Source organism: Anabrus simplex, chromosome 12 (genome assembly GCF_040414725.1).
Source record: "Anabrus simplex isolate iqAnaSimp1 chromosome 12, ASM4041472v1, whole genome shotgun sequence".
In the NCBI taxonomy this organism is placed as follows: Eukaryota; Metazoa; Arthropoda; class Insecta; order Orthoptera; family Tettigoniidae; genus Anabrus; species Anabrus simplex.
This window is the reverse complement of record NC_090276.1, coordinates 51658412-51665853: the sequence shown is the minus strand read 5'-3', so window position 1 is coordinate 51665853 and position 7442 is coordinate 51658412.

Genomic DNA, 7442 nt, shown 5'->3' with positions numbered 1-7442 from the left:
GAAAATTACAGGCCAGTCAGTTTGACATGCATTGCATGTAGGCCTAAGCTTCAGGAAGGCATTCTTTCTGATTATATTAGACATGTTTGCAAAATTAATAACTGGTTCAATAGAAGGCAGTTCGGTTTTAGGAAAGGTTATTCCATTGAAGCTCAACTTGTAGGATTCAAGCAAGATATACAGTAGCAGATATTTTGGATTCAGGAGGTCAAATGGATTGTGTCACAGTTGACCTAAGGCATTTGATAGGGTGGATCATGGGAGACTACTGGCAAAAATGAGTGCAACTGGACTAGAAAAATGAGTGACTGAATGGGTGGCTATGTTTCTAGAAATTCACAACTCAGAGAATTAGAATAGGTGAAGCATTATCTGACCCTGTATTAATTAAGAGGGGAATTCCTCAAGGCTATTATTGGACCTTTATGTTTTCTTATATATAGCCTATAAATGATATGAGTGAAGAATCAGAGGTAAGGCTTTCTGCAGATGATGTTATTCTGTAAAAGTTACAAGATTGTGAGCATCTGCAACATGACCTCAATAATGTTGTGAGATGGACAGTAGGCAATGGTATGATGATAAAAGGGGGTAAAAGTCAGGTTGTGACTTTCACAAATAGGAAAAATCCTCTCAGTTTTAATTACTCCGTTGATGGGGTGAAAGTTCCTTTTGGGGATCATTGTAAGTATCTGGGTGTTAATATAAGGAAAGATCTTCAGTGGGGTAATCACATAAATGGGATTGTAAATAAAGGATACAGATCTCTGCACGTGGTTATGAGGGTGTTTAGGGGTTGTAGTAAGGATGTAAAGGAGAGGGCATATAAGTCTCTGGTAAGACCCCAACTAGAGTATGGTTCCAGTGTATGGGACTTTCACCATTCAAGAACTGGAAAAAATCCAAAGAAAAGCAGCTCAATTTGTTCTGGGTGATTTCTGACAAAAGAGTAGCGTTACAAAAATGTGGCAAAGTTTGGGCTGGGAAGAACTGGGAGAAAGAAGATGAGCTGCTCGACTAAGTGGTATGTTACATGTTATAAACCTCACTATTGAAAATTTACAGTTCAAAAATAATAAAGGTTGTTCATTAATCCACCTATTCAATACTTTATTTCCACTTAAAGTGGTTACATAAACACAATAACACTTAATTTGGGACAGACTTCGCCCTTAATTTAGGGTATCTTCAAAAGTACATATAATATTACAAATAGAAGCTAAAAGATTAGCTAGTTACTAAAATTTTGTACATAATGTGAATATTGATATATTAATAAAAACATATTAATGGAAACACTGTCCGACTCATTGGCTGAATGGTCAGCGGACTGGCCTTCGGTTCAGAGGGTCCCAGGTTCGATTCCCGGCCGGGTCGTGGATTTTAACCTTAATTGGTTAATTCCAATGGCTCAGGGGCTGGGTATTTGTGCTGTCCCCAACATCCCTGCAACTCACACACCACATACAACACTATCCTCCACCACAATAACACGCAGCTACCTCCACATGCCAGATGCCGCCCATCCTCATCGGAGGGTCTGCCTTACAAGGGCTGCATTCGGCTAGAAATAGCTACACAAAATTATATATATTAAAATGGAAACACTGTCAATGATCATACTACAGTAAAACTATTTTGTCAGAGACTAAAACTGCGTAGTTCTAATTAAAATGATTCAAATAAAAATGTTTGTGGATTCACCAATGTGATAATGTGTAAATTGGCAACAAAATGAGGGCATAAACATAAGCACAAAAACGTATGTCATGTACACAATATGTTCAGGGCCGCTATTAAACTCGTAAGCATGAAGGTATTAAAACATTCTAGTCACCCCTCTGTAGTTTAGGCTTATCCTCTGCAACTTTGGGCCATAAGCCCATGTAGGATTTTAAGCGTCTTTCAAAAGGAGTGCAAGTGCTTCGCCTCCTAGCAGTTTGTTCACGGTTGATCGTCTTAAAACTTTAATTTTGTACATTAAGGCCATTTAGAATGGGCACTCATTGCCCCTGTTGAAATTGTCATTATTCATAGATGAGTGGGTAACAGACTGTCGAGCAGAAATGACAGTAAGCACAATTATTGTTATTGTGGGAGCTAACGACCTCATCTTATATTATTGTTATTCATCCAGATTTTCTAACTACCAAATTTAAAATTAAAAAAAAAAAGGAAAGAAATATAATTTTGAAATTTAGTGCTTTAACTTCTGCTCTGATCATTTCACTGTCCACCCATTCAGCCCAGCACCTTCTTACATCTCTGCGTTCCACGAATTCCCTGGAACACCTACTGAATATTTGTCAATACAGATCATAATGAAATTCATATTACGATACATACCACTTACATTAAATCAACAAAAGTTAACTTCCACCTGTTTGACTTATTTGCTTTAAGCATATTCATTATTTGTAGAACATGTTTCATTCCTTAGGAACATTAATCAGTCCTATCTTAAAAACACACATTTAATATACATAAAATTGTTTAAAAATTCCTAAAGAATGAAACATGTGCTACAAATAATGTATTTGCTTAAAGCAAATATATAGTACCAGTATCATACAGGGGGAAGTTTATTTTTATTGATTTAGTGTAAGATTTGAATTTCTTGCAAACATGCCACTTCTTCTTCTTCTTCTTCTTTTATGACCACAAAGGATCACTATAGTCAGTCCGTCATTCAGGTCTCTTTGAAGGGATTGTTCGGGCTTTGCAGTCCTCCCAGTACTTCTTCAGACGCTCCGATCTTCGTGCCCTTTCCTCAGTTGAAAATATGCGTGTTGCTGCTTTGTTCTGTGTAAGGGTAAAGCGGAGGTTTACGTTCTTGAGTTTTGTATTCAATTTTATCTTATTTGTGGTGTCTTCTGTTGTAAGGCCTATTTCCTTCAGATCCTCTCTTATTTCTCTGATCCACTTACATCCTGTTGTGGTATTTTTTTGAGACGAGATTGTGTTGTACTAGTTGTTTCAGAAGTCTCGAATCCTGCATCCTCATGATGTGTGCAAAGAATCCCAGTCTCCTCTTACGCACAGTATCTGTAAGCGTTCTCTCTCTTTGCACAGGACTTTGTTAGGTATAAACCGCCACTGTCCATCTTTCTGGTATTTTTTGTTGATGCAGGTTCTTCCAATCCTCCTTTCAATTTTCTGAAGTCTGTCGGTGTTAGATTGTTTATTCAGGTGAAAGCGTGTTTCTGCTGCATATGTTGTAGTTTCTGGTTTTATAACTATGTTGTATTATTTTATTTTTGCATTTATTGATGGACATTTCTTTTTGTAGATGAAAATGAAAACCTACAACCTGTTTTCCAGTCAATGACCGGGTCAGGGATGTAATGAATGAAGCAGATGTAGGCTATTGGTACGATGGGGTCGCCACTCCCAAAGTGATTTATTAATGAGTGATAGATGCTATAAAATGAGAATGGAGAGTGTTGCTGGAATGAAAGATGACAGGGAAAACCGGAGTACCCAAAGAAAAACCTGTCCCGCCTCTGCTTTGTCCAGCACAAATCTCACATGGAGTAACCAAGATTTGAACCATGGTATCCAGCGGTGAGAGGCCGACGCGCTGCTGTCTGAGCCATGGAGGCTCCCCTCTTTTTGTAGATATCCCATGTTAATTTTTGTGCTTTAGCTAATCTATTTGTTCTTGTTTGGATTGAGGTTTTTTCATTTAGGTCATGTGTTTTTACTTCTCCAAGATATTTAATTTGAGTTACTATTTTGATTTTATTACCATTTATGGTAACTACTTTTATTTGTGTTGGTTTTTGGGGCATATTTTCTGTTTTTTCAAATGATATTTTGAGGCTAATTTTATTTGCAATATAAATGGTCTGTTATTGGACATTATAAATTTTCCAGCAAACTCATTCCTGGTTGCCAGCGTTTTGCCCCAGTGTGCTAAGTTGGGCTCATCAGTTGGTAAATAGCACACCCACTAAGACGCATGGCTAGCGTATACCGTGGAGGCCACTGCGTAGGCTACTTGGAGCCACCGGCAGTGCCAATGCACTATGAGAGACTTTGTCTCGTTACCAAAAATTGATATGCTGGCAACCAGGAACGAGTTAGCTGGAAAATTTATAATGTCCAATAACTGACCATTTATATTGGTATTATAAATTTACTCATTCAGGACAAATATTTCAGGTTCCCTATGGGAATCAATATCTATATCAACATACCACTAGTTGAGCACCTCGTCTAGTCCCTCTATTGATGCTCAGACACCCCTTGCATTCGCGAGACTGAGACATCACTTACTTTTATTTTTGAATGAAATTTTTTAGTGAGTTCTTTGTCTTAGTCAGCCTCCAAATGGAGGAAGATTTTGAAAATAAAAATTGGAAATCACCTAGAACAAATCTTGCTACTTTTCTTAGGATCTTTTCCAGTTCTCGTATCAAGAAGTCCAAGTGTGGGTCCCATACTCTTTGTGGTCTTACCAGAGACTCATACGCCCTCTCCTTTACATCTCTTTTGTTTGTTACAATTTGCTTTCCGTTGCACCGACACATATAGGTGTTATGGCGATGATGGGATGGAAAAGGGCTAGGTGTGGGAAGGATGCGGCTGTAGCCTTAATTAAGGTACATTCGCAGCATGTACCTGGTGTGAAAATGGTAAACCACGAAAAAACATCTTCAGGGACTCTCACAACCAGGTGAAGAGATCTGTAACCTTTATTTACAATCCTCATTAACGTGATTAGCCCAATGAAGGCCATTCCTTAAATTAAGACTGAAGTACTTACAATGGTTCCAACACCCCATGAACACAGTAATTAAAACAGAGGTCTTCTCTTGGTGAAACTTACAACCTGACCTTTCATCCAGTTTACCAGGTCTTTTTGTAATCTCTCACAACCCTGTAACACATTTACTACTCTATACAGTATAATAGAAGGGACTTATATACGGGTGGCATTAATCGAATCCCACTTTCATTTATTTCAGAGTACTTACTTAAATTGATCATGCAGGGTAAAATTGAGGACGTAGGAAACGCTCTTGGCTGAGGAACTTACGGGATTGGACAGAAACATCGTACAGGCTTCACTGTGATTTTGGCCAAACTTCCGTAATGAAGAAGGCACTACAAGAAGAACTGGGTAAATTTGTGGAGAAATTTGGATATTTAAAAAAACTGACTTCAAACAATTTGCACAGTTTATTGTACAAAATTAATAAAATATATCAACAGAAGATGAATCTTTTTCACAATAAAGCATTCATCATGTAACACGTCCTACAGATCAATATGTACATATAAATTTTCAATTCTTTTCCAGATAAATGTTTTTAACATCAATGAATCTGGTATATTGTATTACATGCACTGTATTTTACAACACTATAGAATTCACAACACATTTTGGTTAGTTACATAGCAGCTTCATTAGAAGCTGGTAAAACCTGGCACAAGTAAAACTTTAGACTTTCATGGTAGCTGCTTAAGTGATAAATACTGTAGATAAAAAAAAAGATTAGAAGTATACGCGTAAACTGCTTCTTTCAATACAGGCAGTCTCAGAAGAATATGGCATTAGGCATTATTTTCTGTTAAATATTTTTATAACAAAATGATATCTTGTTAATTATTTCACACAACTTCTAGCTTTACTAAGCTGTGTAATGATTCACATTCCATGTACAAGCAAATGAACCATAAAATTTCTTTTATAATTAAAAAGCTTAGAATTCTCAGTGTACATCTGCTTGCATAGAAAAGACAAAGACATATCCATTAAGATTACCTTGAAAATGCCCACTACTTAAAGATGAAACAAAGACCACCTTATAAATTACAACTACCAACTGACATCAAGGAAAACAAAAGGACTATCACATTAAAAGTATATTTCATGAAATCTCATTCACATAACTCATCACAGTTACACATGAAATGTCACTTTTTTTTTTTGAGATCTCGTAGCATGGGTGGGAGAGAATAGGGGTCGATAGTAATAATAATAATATGGCCTCAACTATCACGTGCAGGCACTTTAATTTGATGCTATTTGGACTGCCTGTTTATAATCAATTTTGACGTTCCGTTTTACTTATTGGATGGCATAGAATTTAAAGTTTGTTGGGTACACACTAAATGTGTTAGCAGAGATCTTCTACATGCCGACACTCTACCACCGATCTGTGGTAACATAGTAATTCATTTTGATATAAATTCCTCTGCAGATAATTGGTAAGGTGTTTGCTTCAGCATCCGAAGATTGCAGCTTCAAATCCTTGATAGGAAGTCAGATTTTTGAAGGTCAGAAAAATGTCCATTCAGCACTCCATGCTGTGTGATGTATTTTCGTTATACTATCAGTAAGGGTAACCCCCGCGCTAAGTGAGGTAGAGTGGTTAGCTCTGTGCCCGGCTACCTTTGCCCCTAGGAATTACCCCGGTACTCATTTCTTAAATGTTTTTACTTCCTAACGAGAAATCAAAATCGCATCCATCCAGGTGAAACGAACACACCTTTACCACCTCAGCCAGGCAGCCCCTATATACATTACAGGGTAAAAGTATTATAAAATACCATTCTCATATTTATTATGGCAATTTTTTGCAGCTGTAATAGCTACTGACTGTTGTACTTCCTCAAAATTCTCTTTAATTTTGCTCAACTTAGTTCCATTATATTGAACACATTGGTGATTATGAGACCCCCCTGTAGGTCTCACGACGCATTGCAAATAATGAAGCCGCACCGTGCGTCGTTCATAGATTATGCTTTCGTACTTTCTTGTTTATCACTACAGAAGGCGAACTAACTTCTTATGATATGGGAAATGTAAGAGGTACATGGGAGATGGGGTAATTAAGAAATTATTCAGTATGCATGTTCCATGTCTTAAATACATACACATAAGAACAGAAGCAGTATATGAAATGCTTTGACCAGCAGTTCGACAGTTTAGGGTACCTAAAGGGAATATGAGATCCTCAAGATTTTGGCTGCTAAGCTCAAGACTCTCGTTGGTTGGTGGACAAGGTTTATTTCTCTACTTAACTCTTTCGCTGCAGAAGTCAACTTACTTCCTTATAGCATTGCTGTGGTAATAGACTTTTGTCGACTTGGTACTTTCCTGCTATAGTTTCCGCACGCTTCTTTAATAACGGCGCATATAATGATACAGACAACTATAGTCATGTATTGACTATGTACTAAGCACTGTTTGAAAACGTTGCCGCCAATACTAGACCTATGTTTATTTGTCATCTTTCACATGCCCGCCCGCCAACGTTCTTGTCAGCCGTCTGGCTGATAGTAGGCTTCACTCAGCAGCTATGAGCGCGCGGAACAACATTAGTAATGACAGTGAAGAAATCTTCAATCTTTTAGTGGCTGATTCTGATTCAGACTGTTCAGTAAATTTGGACAAAGAAACAAGTGATGATGTGCATAGTGATTGTTCGGAA